This window comes from Taudactylus pleione, unplaced genomic scaffold (assembly GCF_031769625.1).
Source record: "Taudactylus pleione unplaced genomic scaffold, aTauple2 ptg000336l, whole genome shotgun sequence".
Lineage (NCBI taxonomy): Eukaryota > Metazoa > Chordata > Amphibia > Anura > Myobatrachidae > Taudactylus > Taudactylus pleione.
Window position 1 is genome coordinate 5289524 of NW_028284737.1, and position 21123 is coordinate 5310646.

Sequence of the window (21123 nt, forward strand, 5' to 3'; positions counted from 1 at the left end):
TCAACAGACCGCAAAGAGCGAGCGCTCAATTTAAATAGCCGGCCCCTTTTTCTGAACGAGCGAGCGTAAATAGCGTCCGGCTCTGAATCAGGCCCTCTGTTTTATGTGATGTAGAGGTTGCCAAACTATAGTGCCAAGCAATGCTGGAGGCCAGTTGGGTACGAGAAGGAAAAAGGAAAAAAGTGAAGATGCTAAAGATTGTCCAATTATTTATTTCCAGTTATTTATATGGCACACACATATTCCGCAGCGCTTTACAGAGAGAATATTTAGCCATTCACATCAGTCCCTGCCCCAATGGAGCTTACAATCTATGGGCCTGATTCAGACCCACTCGCGAGCGGCTGTCCGCTCGCAAGTGGGTCGATGTTCTGGACTGAGCATGCGCACGATGGAGGGAGCTCCATCGTGCGCATGCGCCAGACGCGACGAGCGAAGGAAAGTCCTTCGCTCGTTGTGTCCGATCAAAGGGGGCGTGCTGTCAATGTTGATTGACAGCACGCCCCCTTTGGTGGGCGTGCCGGGGGCGTGCCTCCCTGACGGGGGCGTTCCCACGGGAACGCCTCCCGTCAGAAGCCGGCCCACTGACATCACTAGTGATGTCAGTGGGAGTGATTTTGGCTCTGATAGAGCCAAAATCACTCCGGAGCTTGCGGTTGAAAACCTCAACCGCAGGCTCCGGCTCGCAAATTCGATGGTCGCGATGGTCTCGACCATCGCGACCATCACAATGCACGCTCGTATAGCCTGTGGGTGGTGACCCACAGCTATACGAGCGTCCAGGAGGACGCTCCATGAAAATGGAGCCCGGCCCTCATTCAGAGCGTGCGCTCTGCTCAGAGCGTACGGCTCTGAATGAGGGCCTATATTCCCTAACACATGTGCACACTCACAGGTTAATTTTTTGGGGGAACCAATTAACCTACCAGTATATTTTTGGAGTGTGAGAGGAAACCAGAGTACCTGGAGGAAACCCATGCAAGCACAGGGAGAATATACAAACTCCATACAGTTAGGGCCATGGTGGGAATTGAACCCATGACCTCATCGCTGTGAGGAGGTAATAATATCACTATATATCATACAGCCCCCGGGAGTGGGCTGCCAGGTTGGTGCAGCAGGAGGTCTGGGGGAGGCTTAAGTGGGTGTGGTACAGGGGCACGCTGGAGCGATTGCAGCCCTGCCCCTGCTTTATAATGCTTATATTACCGGCAGTGTAAAGCAGGAGGCAGGGCTACAATGTCGCAATTCAGCGCAAATCGCATCATTGCCCACCCCAAACTGCCCACTTTTGCGTGCAGCCACGGGGGGTAAGTGGCCATTCTGTGGGACTTGTCTACTCTTGCGGAGGGCCGGAAGTGGCACCCAATTCTTGGTAGGCTCCCAGCAGTCCCGGGAGAGTAGGCAGGTATGCTATATATGCCACTGCTGTGATCCCAGTTGTAAAAACCTATAAATCCCAGCGCGAATGAGTGACCATATAAGGTCATAAACAGGGCTGTAACTAGGGGTGTGCAACCGGGTGCACACCCCTAGCGTAGAACAGTACTCTGCAGCCAAGATTACTGCTGTGGCACCACCAGAGTGTCGTTTAGATTCTCCTGGCAGGCACCCGGCTGTCTGTGCCCCTGATGGGGTGGGCAATAAGCGGCTCTCCAGCTGTTGTTGAACTACACATTGCAGATGTCTTGCAACAGTTTTAGCATGGTCAAATAGCAAAACTGTGACAGGACATGCTGGGGTGTGTAGTTCTACAACAGCTGTGGGGTCGCTTATTACCCACCCCTAGATTAGAGCACTGGATTTACCATCATGCTCCAAAGTTATTAAGTCAGGTGTTAAAGAGGCGGGCCAGCACAGGGATGTTCATGAATAATAATGAATTATAAAAATAAGATATGATAACAACATTTAATAAAACCAGCTGCAGTACCTTGATGATGAATTTGTGGATATTCACTAAATTACCTTTCTAACACAAAAAGTGGTCAGACGGAAGCAATAGAGGGGTGCTGCACTTATAATGTGAATAACAAAGGTATTGGTATGGCAAAATGATGAAACCAAGACATGTAAATTATTAAATAAAGACACCACATTTAGGGCCTGATTCAGCAAGGATGGACAGGAGAGAACGCACGCACTTGGCCGATGTTTCCGTACCGCGCATGCGTATGCATCTCACTGCGCGTGTGCAAACTACCCGGTGGGGTCTGGTAAGCGTACGCAGACTACATGCAGCGAGTATGCAGACCCCTTTCGATATTGATTGACAGGAAGTGCCGCTTGTGGGTGGTGATGGGGGGTGGCCGTGCGAACGCAGGCGTGCCTGTGCATTGTGATGTCGTTTTAGGGGCGTCCATAATTAAGCCAGTGCAGCGACGGATACAGTGATGAGACTCCGTGCACACAGGAAGTTGCCAAGTCCTGCGCGAGGTCTGGTCAACCACTAATGCAAATGTGGTCAATGGTTCTCGATGTTACCGATGTATACGCTATCTTGCGTACTGATCAGGCTGTGAGTAAAGAGAGATGGGCAGCTACATATAGGGGTGGGTGTCTGCATGTTGTGCTGCGGTCTCCGTGCGTATGCATTGATTAGCATATTTGTTGCAGCGGCCGGGTGCGTGCGTCCTCTCCTGTGCGTTGCTTGCTGAATCAGGCCCTTTATACAAAACAATTGACACAACATATACCAGAGTTCACACATAAATATAAATATCTAAAATAAGGTGCTCCATAAACCGCTGTTTAATTTAACAGGATCAGTAAATGGAGGGCCTGCTTCAGCAGCGATCACATCTGCGATTATGCACGCAATCGGTCGATTGTTGCGTTCTGCACATGCGTATGTATCGCAGTGCGCGAACACTCCACTGAGATTGAGACTGCGATCGCAGGACTATGCAGACCCATCATAGAGTGATTGACAGGAAGTACCGTTTGGGGGTGGTGATAGAGGGGGCAGTCGGCGAAACACAGACGTGCTAGTGTGTTTGAACACCATCACAGAGGCATGCATAAATTAGCCATTGCGATGCCATACGCAGTTTGTGTACTCACTGCGTGCAACAAGCTTAGCAATTTCTGAGTAAGGTCAGACCTTGTGCAAGTGTGTGATGTTACCAGGGCCGGACTGGCCATCGGGCACTTCTGGCACATGCCAGAAGGGCCGATGGCCAAATGGGCCGTTCCGGTCGAGCGCAGACATACCCGACACTGCAGCACCGCCTCCCGGGCAGCGCAATGCTCATCTGTTTACTATGCACGGCCGCGTCATGTCGTCGTCACGCGGCCGGCGCCTCTGTTTGTGGAACACGATGGGGGCATTAATGTAATACTATTCAGCCAGCTCCTGTGAGCTGGCAATGTGCAGGGCTGCCCGGCGTTATGTGCGGCCGCGTCATGACGTTGGGACGTCTTTACGCGGCCACTTACCTTAATCTGTCTAATACACTGGGCGCCTACTACTTACAGTGTGATGCGCGGCGCCCAGCTCTGAATAGGACAGCAGCCACAGCCTGCCCCTTCTTGTGACTCTGCCTCCCGAGTGCCTGTGAGCAAGGTTCGGTCTCCCAGGTTTGCTCAGGTATGGAGGCTGCTGTGATTGTACGCGCCGCGGTGCTGGGGCTGAAGTGTGGGGCCAAGCATGCCGTCTTCTGGAACACCAGGTAAGTGTTCTAATCCTCACAGCCCAGTGCTCCGTTCTCACCCCAGCCCAGTGCTACCCCATCTCACTGCCCTCCCATCCCAGTGTCTCCCCCATGTCCAGCCCAGTGCCCCTTCTCTCCCCATTCCAGTGTCCCCCACCATCTCACTGACCCCCATCTCAGTGTCTCCTACCCACCCAGTCCAGATTCTCCCCCGGTCCCTCCATAAACAGCTTACTGCCCCTATCTCATTGCCTGCCATCTAGAACCCTCCAGCCAGCACAGTCAGTGCCCACATTCATCCCAGTGCCCCCTTCTCCAACCCCATCTGCCTCCCTTTCTCATCCAGCAGAGTGTTCCCCATTGCACTGTTCCCCAATCCAATCCAGTGTCCCTCTCTAATATCACTCCCCCTCACCCCAGCTCATCCAGCCTGCGGCGCACACTCTCCCTGCGCCGCTGTCTCTCTCTACTTCAATTGTGGATGGGGACACCAATGCTCTTTATGTACACAAAGCACCAGAATGTGGAGTTACGCCTCTGCTTTGGTGTGCACAGATGTGACCTTCTCTGTGTTCAGCATTCCTGTTTTTGTTCTAAACAATTCCTACAGTGATCACCATCTAATCCTCTACAACTGCTAAGCTAGGGCTTGGTCAATTGGGAAAATTCCTTCCCTTTTCTTTTTGTGTGACCTTCACCAGTGGTTCTCAAACTCGGTCCTCAGGACCCAACACAGGGGGAAATTCAATTAGAGGCGAAATCAGCCGTCCGATTTTGCCACCGACGGTGAAAAAACGTCCGTTTTCCACCTAAAAACTGGAGAAAACTTTTCTCCAGCCTAGGGCAGGTGAAAAAAATTTGCTAAATCCCTATGTATGGGTAGAAATGTGGGGATTTCTTACACCCTTTGGACAGCCCCCCTAATGATACTTTAGCAAAAAAAAATTAAAAGTTGCATACTTTGGCGAAAAACTACCACTGAAATTTCGGTCAAAATTTTAATTTTTTTCGTGAAAAATGCGTTTTTGGGTCTGGTAGGCCGTAAGGATGCGCCAAGTGTTTTACGCCAGCCACTTGCGATGTTTTAAAAACTTGTCGCTTCTTTATGGCCCTCCGAAATACCAGATCCAATACGTTAAACGCATTTAAAAAAAACAAAAAAAACTACCTTTTCAGCGCTCGTTTTTCGACAAAGTACGCAACTTACAATTTTTTTTTCCGATAAAGTATCATTAGGGGGGCTGTCCAATCAAAGGGTTCTGTAAGAAATCTCCACATTTTTACCCAAAAACAGAGATTTTGGTAATATTTCCCAATTTCTCAAAATGGCAAAAGGTTTTCTCCATTTTTACATGAAAAGATGCGGTAATATCGCCGGTACTTGAATCCGGCCCACAGTTGATGTTTTCCAGGTCACCCAGCAGGTTCACAGGTGTGACTTACATCAATGAAGTGCCAGCTTTAACTAACAGAACCAACCAAGTGTGGCATGTAATAGAGATCGAGTTTGCTGGAGGTGCGGGATGCCGATTGATCTCGATCGTTCTTTTAAAGTTGCAATAATTTACAAGACAAAACCAGTTCAGGTTTACCTTGTAAATGATTGCTACTTTAAAAAAACGATCGAGATCAGCCGGCATACAGCACCTCCGACAAACTCGATCTCTATTATATGCTGCCCCAAATGTCTGACTATGGCACATGTTTGAATCCCCTGCAGGGGGAGCTCTCAGCTCTGTATGTGTTTTTTAATACAGAGATTGATGCACACTTTCATGTTCTAATATCAATTATATTTGTAATGGCATAAGCTAAGTGGGAGGAGTCAGGAATAGTAAGGGGAGGAGTCTGTGCCAGGAGCCAGTTGCTGACGTAAGGTGGGCCTGTGTGCTTTAAATGCCAGGGCCTATTTTTAGTCCCAGTCTGGCCCTGGATGCTACCGATGGTATGGCAGTCCCTCTGAGTATTACGGATGTGTGTAAGGTAAGGTGGGCGTCCTTATATTAGACTGCATATGGCATAGCGATCGCAGACATTAGCATATCTTTGCAGTGAGACTATTGCGATCGCAGTTGCAATCCGTACTGAATCAGGCCCGGAAACTCTGTCTGTATACACTATATAAGTCTTATAGCTGCTCTTAGGTTAAATATGCTTAAAAATGATGTACCTGTACATGTCCCAAATTACCAGTATATTATTGTGCATCTTGTATGAAGATAATTCTTTAGTGGGAATCCATGAGCACAATTTCCAAGTGCCAGGGCCTGCTCCAGGGGTCGGAGCACCCTGTGCCGGCTCTCTCTAGTGCCGCCCGACATTGCGCACGCGCGTCCGAAAATAGAGGCGTGGTCTAATTACCATAGGTCACGCCTCCTACATGATGTTATTTGGAGGCGTGCCCGCATAGCACGCCTCATACAATGTTAGGCTGGGGGGGGCCTGCTTAGCTGGGCTTCCCCTAGCCCTCTCCATCACTAAATGGATGCCGCATGCATGCGCGCAGCATCCATTCAGACTCTGGGGTCCGGCACCGCCACACAGTCTTCAACCTCCCGATTTGACCACCTGTGGGCCGCTTCGGCCCACGGTTGGAACAGTGGGACAGTGCTGTCCCGCTGAAATCAGGATGTTGGGGAGGGGTGCACCCTCTATGGATGGCACCACTGTTCGATCTCACTGGTCGAACAGCCCTAGAGCCAGCCCAGCCAAGTGTCCATGCTTTGTACCAACCCACTAAGGGAAACAGAGTGTTGCCATTTTAATAAGGTGTTGGTTCTTGCCCCTTTAAGTTTAATTTTGATAGACAGCCGATGACTGGTTTGGGGGGAGTGGTTAAGGTGTATTTTGTGGGGAGAAGTAGAGGGATCTGCCTCTTCGTTCCAGTTTTTCCCACCCTGCCTTCCCTTTTTTGTTTGAATGTTTGATTGTTGTTTCGAGTGGCGGAAAAGAACGGCACTTGAAGTTAGTTTATGTTAATAGTTAGGCTTAGTGGGTGCGCTCTCCTTGAAGTGACAGCCAATTGTACTGGACGGGAAATGGCTATACCACCTGGATGGGTGGTTGAAGGTAAAGGAAAGTTGATCACCAATGCTTGGCTTCTGTGTTTGAGCTGTTTGGTTATTATTGTCTTGTGCATTCTTTTTGTGCCGTCACCATTATTATTAACTTATAGTCTAAAATTTAGGGGTCTATTTACTAAGCAGTGTTAGGAGACAGAGTGAAAAGTGATAAGAAAGTGATAAGGTGCCAGGCAATCAGCTCCCAACTGTAATTTTTCAAACACAGCCTGTGAGATGACAGTTGGGAGCTGATTGGCTGGTACCTTATCACTTTCTTATCACCTTTCACTCTGGGCTCTATTTACTACAATCTGCATTGGGAATGCAGATTGTAGTATGATATTACCGACTGAATTCGCATTGCGAATTCAGGCAATATCACAGGGATTTACTAAAAATCCCTGCAAATCCCCTCCGCAGCCTTATCACGGTATTTTTGCAAAAAAATACAGTGACAAGTGCCCGCACATGCGCTGACCGGCCGCCGCTGCTACCCCCGCGCTTAGCCCCGCCCCCCACATTCGCAAGCAGCAGAAATCCAAACAAAAGGTGACAGGTTATTCTCTGTATCCAGTGTACAGCATGGAGATGGTACAATAGTACTAAATGACCGATGGGAGTAGGCCTCTTGTTTAACTATTAATTAGGAATATTGGTTTATATTTATACTAATCAATAATGCTGCTGGGAATCATAATTAAAGGAATGCTGAAGGTATTGCTCCGTTATATGTTTGATGTGCTATTTAATATATCATCTTTTTATTTGCTAAATTATCAATTGTGGTTTAAATTTTAGACTCCGTTTAGCGCAGCTTTTTCATTTTTGCCACGGCTTTTGTAGTGGGGTTGGCAATTTTCCTTTTTGGAAACAGTTGCTGTTAAGGTGCGTATGCACTAGCAGATAGTGGAACGACAGTACGATTACAAAATTGCAGTGCCTACACTGAACGATATGTCGTTCAGTGTAGACCAGCCTCCCTCATCCCTGAAACATGGTAAATCAGTCGTTATCGGCAGATTGACCAGCATGTTCAGGCGATGATTGATGTAAAAAATGACCAGCGGGAACACGGATCGCTGTTCGTTTTTGACATTTTCATGCTGATTCATGCACGATTAATGAGCAATTGCACGATTACAATGTTGTAATCATGCAATCGCTCATTAATATCTGATAGTGGATACGCGGCTTTAGGTGCAATTTTTTCTATTACCAATACGTTACTGAGAGAACATTATTTTAATAATTCTACGGTATGTTTGTCTGTATAATTTAATAATTAAATAAAGAAATAAAAATGCTGCTTGCATAAGTGTTCAACCCCTGCAGACTAGTACTTGGTAGAAGCACTTTTTGCTGCAATAACGGCTTTCAGTCTGTTGGGGTAAATTCATTTTAAACCAGTTTTGCATTCTGTTTAGGAGTGATTTTTGCCCATTCTTACATGTAGATTTGCTCCTAGTTGCTCAGGTTGTTTGCTTGTATACTGTAATTTTTAAATAGTGACAGAGGGCCTGATTCAGACCCACTCGCGAGCGGCTGTCCGCTCGCAAGTGGGTCGATGTTCTGGACTGAGCATGCGCACGACGGAGGGAGCTCCGTCGTGCGCATGCGCCAGACGCGACGAGCGAAGGAAAGTCCTTTGCTCGTTGTGTCTGATCAAAGGGGGCGTGCTGTCGATGTTGATTGACAGCACGCCCCCTTTGGTAGGCGTGTCGGGGGCGTGCCTCCCTGATGGGGGCGTTCCCATGGGAACGCCTCCCGTCAGAAGCCGGCCCACTGACATCACTAGTGATGTCAGTGGGAGTGATTTTGGCTCTGATAGAGCCAAAATCACTCCAGAGCTTGCTGTTGAAAACCTCAACCGCAGGCTCCGGCTCGCAGTTTCGATGGTCGCGATGGTCACGACCATCGCGCCCATCAAAATGCACGCTCGTATAGCCTGTGGGTGGTGACCCACAGCTATACGAGCGTCCAGGAGGACGCTCCATTTTCATGGAGGCCGGCCCTCATTCAGAGCGTGCGCTCTGCTCAGAGCGTACGGCTCTGAATGAGGGCCAGAGATTTTCAATTGGACTGGGACCTGGAATTTGACTTGGCCATTATAGAACATTCACCTTTTTGTTATTTAATCACGTCAGTGTCGCTTTGACCTTGTGAGATAATTGTCCTGCTAAAATGGGAACTTTCTCCCAATCTTTAATTTTCTAGCAGACTGAAGCAGGTTGTCTTGCAGTATCTCACCATATTTTGGACCATCCATCGGTCCTTCAATTTTAAAAACACACAACCAGTACTCGCTGAGGAAAAGCATCCACAGTACACAATGTTGCCACCCCCTTACATCACTGTTGTGTTTGCTGCGGAATAGGCACTGTTAGGTTTGTCTCATCTGACCACAAAACTCAATTCCACATTTTAGCTGAGTTACTCTGATGTTTTCTGGCAAACTCCAGACATACTTTAATGGGATTATCTTTAGTGGTGGCTTCTTTCTACCCACCCTCCCATACAGACCAGTTGTATATGGCTGACTGGTGCACTCTCACCCCAGTCTCAGCCACTGAGCTCTGTAGCTCCTTCAAAGTGATAGTTGACCTGGGATGTAGTCAAAATTTAGATGCTCAAAACTTTGTCGACTAACAAAGTGACGTTCAAAATGACGACAATCAAATGGTTGACATGCACATAAGGTCAACCGGATCGTACTCCCTTCACAAGACTTCTTCTTGCTCCGATGATGAGTTTTGAGTAACGACCTTGCCTTGGCATTGCCGAGGTAGTATAATGTCGCTTCCATTTCCTCACAATTCATCCAACAGTGGTCACTGGGATATCCAAGCACTTCAAGTGGTTACCTTTGCTATTTGGCCTTCACTTTAGCTGTTTTCCTTCAGATTTCTAGTGTGGCTAATGTTTTGTGAATTAAGGGGCCTTTTCATCCATAAAAGTTTATCTTTTTTTAATGATTCACAGGTAGGCTAATTGAAAGCCAATTGTTAGAGCGGGGTCTTTCATTTGTGTAAACTTGGAACTTCTACAGAACATGGGTTGAAGAAAAAAAAATCTGCAGTCAAATAATGAATTATGAGTTTGAAAATTTGATTTAAGAGCCTACTGCCGGCATTGTGAATGTCGACTGCTATATACCACACCCCTTTGGAGGTGGATCACTTACTGCTGGACACATCCGATTGGCTGAATATGTATACATCAGTCCCACTTATTAATATACTCTCATGATAATGCTACTGTGTTCTCTATTCACAGTGAAATGAGAAATTGGTTTGCAGAACATAAACTTGTTTCCCAGTCAGATTGTGAAGGGGAAAGCTGGTATGTCTATTATTTCCAATGCTCCCAGCATTTTTATTACTCATGAGTTACACTATCCGGCTACGTACTGTAAAGCGTATGCTGATTATCTAGCGTTTTTTTACTTTCACTATGAAGTTACACCTCTTTCCCTCTTGTTGCCCGCTGGAGTAAGAAGGAACTTGCCAGGCAGTGTATAGGCAGCAAAAATGCAAGTTTTTTTTAAACTGCATTTTACGTTTGCGATTAGATGCAATCTGCGTGCGACTATGGGCATTCCATGGCTCTGCAGCTCCCCCCCCCCACTGCCACAATCGGAGCTCAGCTCTGATCGGGCAGTGCAGCAGTCGGCCAGTCAGGTGACTGTGGTGAGAGCCCAGTTGGGATGAGCTCATTCTGGCTCCAGGAGACCCATTGCACTGCAGAGAGTGCCCGAAGTCCTGCCTACCGAGTCTGGCCTATTTAAAACTACGCCTCCTGGCATGTCCGATTAACACTTAGCTCCGCCCCTAATTCATGCTTAGCTCCACCTCTAAATCGCATTAAGCTCTGCCCCCAAACCTGTATTCCCCGGGATGCCTGAATCTCTGTCCAGTGCCCATTCACCTGGGCCCGTCACCTCAGTCACCCCTAAATCAACACTGCAGCAGCCGGGCACTAGTCTTCATAATCAGAGGTGGGTGTCAGGTCTCTCTATAAAGTAATCAAATTAGTAAAATACATCATATAGTAAGGAGTGTCACAGCTCCTGGTGGATAATTGAGTGCCAAACTTTATGTACTGTGTGTGTGCGTGTATATATATATACTATATATATATATATATATATTAGGGGTGTGCACCGGCCACTTTTCATGTTTTGTGTTTTGGTTTTGGATCTGGATCTTTCTTCGTGTTTTGGATCTGGATTGGTTTTGCCAAAACCACCCTTCCGTGTTTTGGGTTCTGGGTTTTGTGTTTTGGATCTGTATTTTTTTGAAAAAAAGCATACAAACAGCTAAAATCACAGAATTTGTAGGTTTTTCTGCTCCTACCCTATTATTAACCTCAATAACCTTAATTTCCACTCATTTCCAGTCTATTCTGAACACCTCACACCTCACAATAGTGTTTTTATGTCCAAAAGGTTGCACCGAGGTAGCTGGATGACTATGCTTAGCGACACGAGTGGGCGGCACAAACACGTGACCCATCTAGGCGTGATACTGCAGTGGCAGACAGGATGGCAGTTTGAAAAACTAGGCCCCAAACTGTACATAATGCAAAGAAAAAAAAGAGGTGCAAGATGGAATTGTCCTTGGGCCCTCCCACCCACCCTTATGTTGTATAAACAGGACATGCACACTTTAACAAACCAATCATTTCAGCGCCAGGGTCTGCCACACAACTGTGGCTGAAATGATTGGTTCGTTTGGGCCCCCACAAAACAAGCTGGCAATTAATGTGTCCCTGCACAAACTGGCTCTACGGAGGCAAGATGTCATCCTCATCCTCCTCATCCACCGATTCCTCACCCTCTTCAGTGTGTACATCCTCATCCTCACAAAGTATTAACTCGTCCCCACTTGAATCCACCACCACAGGTCCCTCTGTACGTTCTGGAGGCTGGTCTCCCTGGAAGAGCTGATAATTCATTTTGATGAACATCATCTTCTCCACATTCTGTGGAAGCAACCTCCTATGCCTTTCGCTGACAAGGTTCCCGGCTGCACTAAACACTCTTTCGGAGTACACACTGGAGAGGGGGCAACTCAGGTAAAATAGAGCCAGTTTGTACAGGGGCCTCCAAATTGCCTCTTTTTCCTGCCAGTACAGGTATGGACTGTCTGACATGCCTACTTGGATGCTATCACCGATGTAATCCTCCACCATTCTGTCAATGGTGACAGTATCATATGCAGTGACAGTAGACATGTCAGAAATTGTTGCCAGGTCCTTCAGTCGGGACCAGATGTCCAAACTTGGTCCTGCCTGCCCTGCATCACCGCCAGCGGGTTGCTTAGGATACCTAAGTTTTTTCCTGGCAGCCCCAGTTGCGGGAGAAAATGAAGAAGGAGCTGTTGACGTGTCACGTTCCGCTTCAGCTGACAGTGTGTTCACCAGCAGGTCTTTGCACCTCTGCAGGCTTGTGTCGGCCGGAAAGAGAGACACCATATAGGCTTTAAACCTAGGATCGAGCACGGTGGCCAAAATGTAGTGGTCTGATTTCAACAGATTGACCACCCTGGAATCCTGGCAAAGCGAATGAAGGGCTTCATCCACAAGTCCCACATGCCGAGCGGAATCGCTCCGTCTTAGCTCCTCCTTCACTTTCTCCAGCTGCTTCTGCAAAAGCCTGATGAGGGGAATGACCTGACTCAAGCTGGCAGTGTCTGAACTGACTTCACGTGTGGCAAGTTCGAAGGGCTGGAGAACCTTGCACAACACGGAAATCATTCTCCACTGCGCTTGAGTCAGGTGCATACCCCCTCCTTTGCCTATGTCATAGGTGGATGTATAGGCTTGTATGGCCTTTTGCTGCTCCTCCATCCTCTGAAGCATATAGAGGGTTGAGTTCCAACCCGTCACAACCTCTTGCTTCAGGTGATGGCGGGGCAGGTTCAAGAGTGTTTGCTGGCGCTCCAGTCTTCGGCACGCAGTCGCTGAATGGCGAAAGTGGGCAGAAATTTTTCGGGCCACCCAAAGCGTCTCCTGCACGCCCCTGTCGCTTTTCAGAAAATTCTGCACCACCAAGTTTATTGTGTGAGCAAAACATGGGACGCGCTGGAATTTGCCCAGATGTAATGCCCGCACAATATTGGTGGCGTTGTCAGATATCACAAATCCCCAGGAGAGTCTAAGTGGGGTAAGCCACTGGGCGATGATTTCCCTCAGTTTCTCTAAGAGGTTGTCGGCGGTGTGCCTCTTACTGAAACCGGTGATACACAGCGTAGCCTGCCTTGGAACGAGCTGGCGTTTCTGAGATGCTGCTACTGGTGACGCTGCTGCTGTTGCTGCGTAAGGTGATACATCTACCCAGTGGGCTGTCACAGTCATATAGTCCTTAGTCTGCCCTGTTCCACTTGTCCACATGTCCGTGGTTAAGTGGACATTGTGTACAACGGCATTTTTCAGGACACTGAGGACACTTTTTCTGACGTTTCTGTACAGTCTCGGTATCGCCTGCCTAGTGAAGTGGAATCTAGACGGGATTTGGAACCGGGGACACACTACCTCCATCAATTGTCTAAATCCCACTGCACTAATGGCGGATACCGGACGCACATCTAACACCAACATAGCAGTCAAGGCCTCAGTTATACGTTTTGCTTCAGGATGACTGCAGTCATACTTCATCCTCCTCGCTAAGGACTGTTGGAGGGTCAATTGTTTAGTAAAAGTAGTGGTGTTCCTACTTCCTCTCTGGGATGATGAACGACTCCCAGCAGCAGCAACAGCAGCAGCGGCAGCAGTAGGCGTAGCAATGCAGGATCCTCCCGAGGAATCCCGGATAGGAGAGTCAGTCATGCCAGTGACATGGCCTGCAGGACTACTTCCGATCCTGACTAAGGAGGAAATTGACGAGGAGGGAGTTGACGGTGTGGTTTGCAGGCGCTTGGATACAACAGGACAACGGGATTTAGGTGTCCCTGGACTGCTTACGGTCTTAGCCAAAGTTTCTGAACTTGACAGTAACTTTTTATGAACGCGCTGCAGGTGCCGTATAAGGGAGGATGTTCCTAGGTGGTTGACGTCCCTACCCCTACTTATTTCACCTTTACATATGGTACATATGGCAAGACAGTTGTTGTCCGGATTTGGATAGAAATATTGCCAGACCAAAGAGGTGGAATGTTTGGTCTTCTGCCCAGGCATGACCGTGATGGGCTTTTTCATCCCACGGACAACAACTGTCTCCCCCGGAGCCTGATTTAAACAAACCACATCACCATCAGAATCCTCCTCGCCAACTTCCTCCTCAGCGCCAGCTACACCAGTATCCTCATCCTGTTGTACTTCAACAGTGACATCTTCAATTGGCATATCAGCAAGTGGACTGTGGGTGCTCCTTTCAGCACTTGCAGGGGGCATGCAAATGGTGGAAAGAGCCACCTCTTCCCGTCCAGTGCTGGGAAGGTCAGGCATCGCAACCACCACCACACTTGGACTCTCCTTGGGGATTTGTGATATCTTCTTAGAAAGCACAGTTCTTCGCTGTGCTTTTGCCAGCTTAACTCTTTTGATTTTTTTAGTGGGAGGAGGGCTTCCATCGTCATGTGAAGCTGAACCACTAGTCATGAACATACTAGGGATCGACCTTAGCCGTTCCTTGCCACTCCGTGTCGTAAATGGCATATTGGCAAGTTTACGTTTCTCTTCAGCTGATTTAAATGTTTTTTTCAAGGTCATTTTCCTGAACTTTGTCATTTGGGATTGTATGTGCCCTCTATTATGACATTGGGCATCGGCCTTGGCAGACGACGTTGATGGCATGTTATCGTCTATGTCATGACTAGTGGCAGCAGCTTCAGCACTAGGAGGAAGTGGTTCTTGATCTTTCTCTATTTTATTTTTTTCGGAGAAAGTTTGGTCCTCCATTTATGTTATATCGATTTGATATATACGTGCGGCTAAACACAGAAAATATTTTTTTATTTTTGCTGGAGAGTAGTGCACTTTGTGGGTTACACCAGCCTTTAAGAAATGAGCCAGCTGGCTCTTTACTTATGGGACACAGGCGCACGCTTGGCGCTGCTCCTTTGTTGATGCACGTGCGGCTACTGCGCACACAATTCACAAACACAGAAAATAATTTTTTTTTTGGTTTGGACTGGAGTGTACTTTGGGGGTTACAGCACCCTTTAACGGTCAAGCCAGCCGGCCCTTTACTTATGACACAGGCGCACGCTTGGCACTACTTTGTTGATGCACGTGCGGCTACTGCGCACACAATTCACAAACACAGAAAATAATTTTTTTTTTGGTTTGGACTGGAGTGTACTTTGGGGGTTACAGCACCCTTTAACGGTCAAGCCAGCCGGCCCTTTACTTATGACACAGGCGCACGCTTGGCACTACTTTGTTGATGCACGTGCGGCTACTGCGCACACAATTCACAAACACAGAAAATAATTTTTTTTTTGGTTTGGACTGGAGTGTACTTTGGGGGTTACAGCACCCTTTAACGGTCAAGCCAGCCGGCCCTTTACTTATGACACAGGCGCACGCTTGGCACTACTTTGTTGATGCACGTGCGGCTACTGCGCACACAATTCACAAACACAGAAAATAATTTTTTTTTGGTTTGGACTGGAGTGTACTTTGGGGGTTACAGCACACTTTAACGGTCAAGCCAGCCGGCCCTTTACTTATGACACAGGCGCACGCTTGGCACTACTTTGTTGATGCACGTGCGGCTACTGCGCACACAATTCACAAACACAGAAAATATATTATTTTTTTAGCACTTGGGGAGAGCACCCCTGATGGACAGAGCACCCCCTGGACAACACTACAGCACCCCTTTAGGACTGGGACACTGCACAGGACTTTGGAGTGGACACAGCCCCTATGGAGAACTGACTGCACAACACAGTCCAGCCAGCCCCTATGGACTTTGATGTAGTGGACACAGCCCCTATTAACAACAGCAGCACAGCACAACACAGCCAGCCCCTATGGACTTTGAAGTAGTGGACAACAGCAGCACTACACTACACTACACTACACAGCCCAGCCAGCCCTAACTCCCACCCTCCCTCTTCACTGTCCACAGCCGAGTGAGAAAATGGCGCCGACGCGGGTACCTTATATAGGATCCAAAACCCGCGAGACTCGGAAGGCGGGATGATGACGTTTTGCCTCGATTTCAGATCCGAGTCAGGCGGGAAAAGTCGAGCCTGACTCGGATCGGACTCGGATCGGGGGGGCTCGGGGGGGTTCGGATTTCAGAAATCCGAACCCGCTCACCCCTAATATATATATATATACACAAGGGTACAATGGGTACACCTGCCCCCAAGGTTGAGAGGGGCCCCATGGTTCTGTTGGGCATTTAGTTGGGCCGCGGCAACTAAATGCAATTTACCTTCTGACCGCACTGGCCATTTATCCGGCACTGTGCAGAGAAATGCAGCCGGTCAGTGTAACACCCTCCCGCCCACAGTGGCACCACTCTGGTGACTACCTTCCCTGATGACCCCCTCCTCCTCAGCTAACAGCTAACCCTGTCACCTGATGCGCCCTGTCACCTGATGCGCCATGTCAGGTGAAAGTGCCCTGCAGGGGCGTCATTACTTCCGACGGTGCGCGGTCTCATTTAACGGTGCGCGACCTCTTCTGTCTGCCTGCCTTCTGCCACCATGCAGCCGTGGCCACCTAGGGAGACATAAAGGAGGCAAGAGCAAGCTTGCCTCGCGATATGACACCTTCCCGACCACTGAGGCAGCCGCAGCAGTAACGTGCATGTGGTAAGTGTATTGTTGCTTTATATACAGAGAGAGAGAATATATAGGGCGGTATTCAATTATTCTCTCGGTCCTTATCTCCTGTCTAAAGTGACGGGAGATCGCTGGCTGCTATTCAATTGTTCCAGCTGGGCGCGATCGTGAAAAGTGCCATTTGGGAGCCCAAACAGGTCACTTTTTGCCCATTTCAGTTCACTCCCCCCTGGGGCTGCGAGCTGAAATGGAACGCTGAGAGCTGATCGCGCCCGACAGGAGCAACAGTTGAATAGCTCCGTCGGGCACGAAGGGGATGAAAACAATTGAATTCCGCCCATATAGGGCTCTATTTACTACAATCCGCATATTGAATGCAGATTGTAGTGTGATACTATCGACTGAATTCACATTGTGAATTAAGGCAATATCACAGGGATTTACTACAAATCCCTTGCAGGGACAGAGCTTGCAATAAAGCTCTGCCCCTGCGAATCCCCTCCGCACACTAGTCACAGTAATTTCTCAAACAATACCGTGACAAAGTGCCCGTGCCGACCGGCCGCCGCTGCTACCCCCCCGGGGCTAAGCCCTTCCCCCATCCTTAATCCCCACCCCCTGTGATCGCAGACCCCCTTGCAACCCCCCCCTCCCTTAATAGCACTTACCTGCAGTCATCGGTGCTCCGGTGATGTCTTCCACGCCTCCGGTCAGCTGATATCCCATACTGCACTGGGACCCGATCACCTGATGACCGGGCCGCAGTGCACCATGGGAGACCAGCTGACCGGAGGGAGAACATCACCGGAGCCCCGAACACCGGTCCATGGAGTCAGGTAAGTACATTTTTTTTTTACTTTTTTTTTTTTTTTGCAGTGTATCAGCTTGTGGTCTGTTTAGACCATACAACTGATCACTGGGACCGGCTCCGGGCTCTGCTCTGCCTTTTAGAGCAGAGTAGGAGCCAGGTAACTGGGAGAGACCCTGGATAACGCCACCTCCAGGTGGCGTTATAGTCACAGGGCTTTCCCCGGTATGTTTTTACAATTTATTTTTTAGTAACTTTGGTCGGATCATATTTCCCATTACAATTATGGGAAATGCGATCTGCGAATTCTACTCCAATTGCCCTGTAATAACTATAGGTGATACTAAAATAATGTGAAAAGGGTGTGAAAACACCCTTTTTCACTTTATTTTAGTCAAAATAATGTTAATAAATAGAGCCCATAGAGAGAATAGATAGAGAGAGAGCATATATATATATATATATATATATATATATATATATATATTAGGGGTGAGCGTGTTCGGATTTCTGAAATCCGAACCCCCCCGAGCCCGTCCGATCCGAGTCCGATCCGAGCCAGGCTCGACTTTTCCCGCCTGACTCGGATCTGAAATCGAGGCAAAACGTCATCATCCCGCCTTCCGAGTCTCGCGGGTTTTGGATCCTATATAAGGTACCCGCGTCGGCGCCATTTTCTCACTCGGCTGTGGACAGTGAAGAGGGAGGGTGGGAGTTAGGGCTGGCTGGGCTGTGTAGTGTAGTGTAGTGTAGTGTAGTGCTGCTGTTGTCCACTACTTCAAAGTCCATAGAGGCTGGCTGTGTTGTGCTGTGCTGCTGTTGTTAATAGGGGCTGTGTCCACTACTTCAAAGTCCATAGGGGCTGGCTGGACTGTGTAGTGCAGTCAGTTCTCCATAGGGGCTGTGTCCACTCCAAAGTCCTGTGCAGTGTCCCAGTCCTAAAGGGGTGCTGTAGTGTTGTCCAGGGGGTGCTCTGTCCATCAGGGGTGCTCCCCCCAAGTGCTAAAAAAATAATATATTTTCTGTGTTTGTGAATTGTGTGCGCAGTAGCCGCACGTGCATCAACAAAGTACTGCCAAGCGTGCGCCTGTGTCATAAGTAAAGGGCCGGCTGGCTTGACCATTAAAGGGTGCTGTAACCCCCAAAGTACACTCCAGTCCAAACCAAAAAAAAAATTATTTTCTGTGTTTGTGAATTGTGTGCGCAGTAGCCGCACGTGCATCAACAAAGTAGTGCCAAGCGTGCGCCTGTGTCATAAGTAAAGGGCCGGCTGGCTTGACCATTAAAGGGTGCTGTAACACCCAAAGTACACTCCAGTCCAAACCAAAAAAAAAATTATTTTCTGTGTTTGTGAATTGTGTGCGCAGTAGCCGCACGTGCATCAACAAAGTAGTGCCAAGCGTGCGCCTGTGTCATAAGTAAAGGGCCGGCTGGCTTGACCGTTAAAGGGTGCTGTAACCCCCAAAGTACACTCCAGTCCAAACCAAAAAAAAAATTATTTTCTGTGTTTGTGAATTGTGTGCGCAGTAGCCGCACGTGCATCAACAAAGTACTGCCAAGCGTGCGCCTGTGTCATAAGTAAAGGGCCGGCTGGCTTGACCGTTAAAGGGTGCTGTAACCCCCAAAGTACACTCCAGTCCAAACCAAAAAAAAAATAATTTTCTGTGTTTGTGAATTGTGTGCGCAGTAGCCGCACGTGCATCAACAAAGTAGTGCCAAGCGTGCGCCTGTGTCATAAGTAAAGGGCCGGCTGGCTTGACCGTTAAAGGGTGCTGTAACCCCCAAAGTACACTCCAGTCCAAACCAAAAAAAAAAATATTTTCTGTGTTTGTGAATTGTGTGCGCAGTAGCCGCACGTGCATCAACAAAGTAGTGCCAAGCGTGCGCCTGTGTCATAAGTAAAGGGCCGGCTGGCTTGACCGTTAAAGGGTGCTGTAACCCCCAAAGTACACTCCAGTCCAAACCAAAAAAAATAAATATTTTCTATGTTTGTGAATTGTGTGCGCAGTAGCCGCACGTGCATCAACAAAGTAGTGCCAAGCGTGCGCCTGTGTCATAAGTAAAGGGCCGGCTGGCTTGACCGTTAAAGGGTGCTGTAACCCCCAAAGTACACTCCAGTCCAAACCAAAAAAAATAAAATTTTCTGTGTTTGTGAATTGTGTGCGCAGAAGCCGCACGTGCATCAACAAAGTAGTGCCAAGCGTGCGCCTGTGTCATAAGTAAAGGGCCGGCTGGCTTGACCGTTAAAGGGTGCTGTAACCCCCAAAGTACACTCCAGTCCAAACCAAAAAAAAAATTATTTTCTGTGTTTGTGAACTGTGTGCGCAGTAGCCGCACGTGCATCAACAAAGTAGTGCCAAGCGTGCGTCTGTGTCATAAGTAAAGGGCCGGCTGGCTTGACCGTTAAAGGGTGCTGTAACCCCCAAAGTACACTCCAGTCCAAACCAAAAAAAAAATTATTTTCTGTGTTTGTGAATTGTGTGCGCAGTAGACGCACGTGCATCAACAAAGTAGTGCCAAGCGTGCGCCTGTGTCATAAGTAAAGGGCCGGCTGGCTTGACCGTTAAAGGGTGCTGTAACCCCCAAAGTACACTCCAGTCCAAACCAAAAAAAAAATATTTTCTGTGTTTTTGAATTGTGTGCGCAGTAGCCGCACGTGCATCAACAAAGTAGTGCCAAGCGTGCGCCTGTGTCATAAGTAAAGGGCCGGCTTGACCGTTAAAGGGTGCTGTAACCCCCAAAGTACACTCCAATCCAAACCAAAAAAAAAATTATTTTCTGTGTTTGTGAATTGTGTGCGCAGTAGCCGCACGTGCATCAACAAAGTAGTGCCAAGCGTGCGCCTGTGTCATAAGTAAAGGGCCGGCTGGCTTGACCGTTAAAGGGTGCTGTAACCCCCAAAGTACACTCCAGTCCAAACCAAAAAAAAAATTATTTTCTGTGTTTGTGAATTGTGTGCGCAGTAGCCGCACGTGCATCAACAAAGTAGTGCAAGCGTGCGCCTGTGTCATAAGTAAAGGGCCGGCTGGCTTGACCATTAAAGGGTGCTGTAACCCCCAAAGTACACTCCAGTCCAAACCAAAAAAAAATTATTTTCTGTGTTTGTGAATTGTGTGCGCAGTAGCCGCACGTGCATCAACAAAGTAGTGCCAAGCGTGCGCCTGTGTCATAAGTAAAAGGCCGGCTGGCTTGACCGTTAAAGGGTGCTGTAACCCCCAAAGTACACTCCAGTCCAAACCAAGAAAAAAATTATTTTCTGTGTTTGTGAATTGTGTGCGCAGTAGCCGCACGTGCATCAACAAAGTAGTGCCAAGCGTGCACCTGTGTCATAAGTAAAGGGCCGGCTGGCTTGACCGTTAAAGGGTGCTGTAACCCCCAAAGTACACTGCAGTCCTAACCAAAAAAAAAATTATTTTCTGTGTTTGTGAATTGTGTGCGCAGTAGCCGCACGTGCATCAACAAAGTAGTGCCAAGCATGCGCCTGTGTCATAAGTAAAGGGCCGGCTGGCTTGACCATTAAAGGGTGCTGTAACCCCCAAAGTACACTCCAGTCCAAACCAAAAAAAAATTATTTTCTGTGTTTGTGAATTGTGTGCGCAGTAGCCGCACGTGCATCAACAAAGTAGTGCCAAGCGTGCGCCTGTGTCATAAGTAAAAGGCCGGCTGGCTTGACCGTTAAAGGGTGCTGTAACCCCCAAAGTACACTCCAGTCCAAACCAAGAAAAAAATTATTTTCTGTGTTTGTGAATTGTGTGCGCAGTAGCCGCACGTGCATCAACAAAGTAGTGCCAAGCGTGCACCTGTGTCATAAGTAAAGGGCCGGCTGGCTTGACCGTTAAAGGGTGCTGTAACCCCCAAAGTAC